This window comes from Zingiber officinale, chromosome 2B (genome assembly GCF_018446385.1).
Source record: "Zingiber officinale cultivar Zhangliang chromosome 2B, Zo_v1.1, whole genome shotgun sequence".
In the NCBI taxonomy this organism is placed as follows: domain Eukaryota; kingdom Viridiplantae; phylum Streptophyta; class Magnoliopsida; order Zingiberales; family Zingiberaceae; genus Zingiber; species Zingiber officinale.
Window position 1 is genome coordinate 100,138,490 of NC_055989.1, and position 1,693 is coordinate 100,140,182.

Here is a 1,693-nt window from a genome sequence, read left to right on the forward strand (position 1 = left end):
TTATTAATCCTAAAAATGAATGACTCAATCTCATATATTGACCATCAGGTAAATCTAAAAAATGTAAATAAGTATTAGTAAGACATCCAGCATTACGTTCGCAGCGTTACGTCCGCCCTAGGACATTTGGAAGAGAGGTAAACTATGGTACCAAATAATCTCCTAGTTAGAGGAACTTATTCCCTAAATAAACTCTAAAATATTTGAACCTTACTCTTGTATTGTAAATTTACCATCAGAGTACTAACTAGGGTACACCTATAGAGACAAATTATTTCTTGATTTATTTGTGTCAACTTTGCACAGGAGTCATGCTAATATTCTCTATATCATTCTAATATTATCGAATATCTTTGATGAGACATTTAAATCCTAATTATACGGGAGTGAGTCTTACCTTTTACCATCACATCATATTTCGTGGGCACTTATTATACCAATCTCCCTCATATCTTGACCATTTGCACTAATGGCTAGTAGTCATCCGTGATTTATCTCCTCCGTATTGACCTAGGGACGGGTTGGTGGGGACGCTGAGGGCGAACGAATCGTCTTTTGTCACACGTGGACACTAATTATTATACCTTTAATTAGAGAAAAAGTAATATCATTCGCTCCAAATGACCTAGTATTTGATATGGTTTATTAAGCATCAGAGGGCTTTTGTCAAACAATTCAGTGTCCTTTGACATGGTTTATTCTAAGCGATCGAGTTCATCTTCATCCGTAAGGGAAGCTCCCATTTTAGCATCCAGCGAGGAGGTGCATTTCCAACGCATCATATTTGAGAAAGAATATGTGAGATTTGTATTGTATTGATTTGTACATGCTGCTAATTAAAATGACTTTAAAAGAATTGACGATTTCTTTGATCATATGAAGCGCACTAGTGTGCCCGCAGATTGATTTGTGTTAATGACATATCAAGATTTATTTGTATTAATTACAAAGGCAACATTTTCATTAAAATTCTTTGTATCAATATCCTAAAATTGTTTTCCTGTGCTAATGAAGAAGTCATGCGTCGAACGTAGCAACTATATTTTAGCATGAGCGTTTTGGGACCTGTCATTAGTAGAAAAATCAGCGTATTGTTTTGATTGTTTCTTGTAGTTCAAACAGGGCCTTCCTAAGCTTATCACATCACTTTATCGAGTAGGATAGATCTTGCTTGCAAATCACATTTTCATTCTTTTTAGGTTTCTTTGTCTCGTGATTATCTATAATTTGGTTGCTCCATCGTTCTATCAAACTAGGTAGATTATTATTGTAAAATCAGGAGTTTTCAGTGATTTCCATCACAAAATTGAATGCACATTGCTCCAGGCGTAAGATCTTGTGCAGTCAAAGAGGTCCGTTCGGATGGGTTTAGTGACTAGTACATGAAGTGTTGCCATCAATAAGGTCTGAGGTTCGAATCTCGACAAAGCCGAGGTAAATGCTTCCCTTATGTGCTAGTCACTATTCCAAAGGTTAGCAGCCGCCCGTGATTTACCTCCTCTGTGTTGATCCTAGGACGGATTGACGGGGACGCTGAGGACGAACGTATTCACCTTTTATCACCAATTGTGCAGTCAAAGAGTGTTTGTTAGATCCCAAATGGTGTGTTACCAGAAGGTGATCCAATTTATTTATTGTTATTTAATTTTAATTCCAATAAAATAAGGGTAAAAATCTTGTTGAATGAGATGGA

The 1,693-nt window shown here is 36.4% G+C and overlaps 1 non-coding gene across 1 annotated transcript; it reads right to left on the reverse strand.

Moving 5' to 3' along the window:
• Positions 1–260: 260 nt before the first annotated feature.
• Positions 261–363, reverse strand: LOC122049786. Its single transcript, XR_006131043.1, has one exon. It is a non-coding gene; the product is annotated as a U6 spliceosomal RNA (small nuclear RNA).
• Positions 364–1,693: the final 1,330 nt, after the last annotated feature.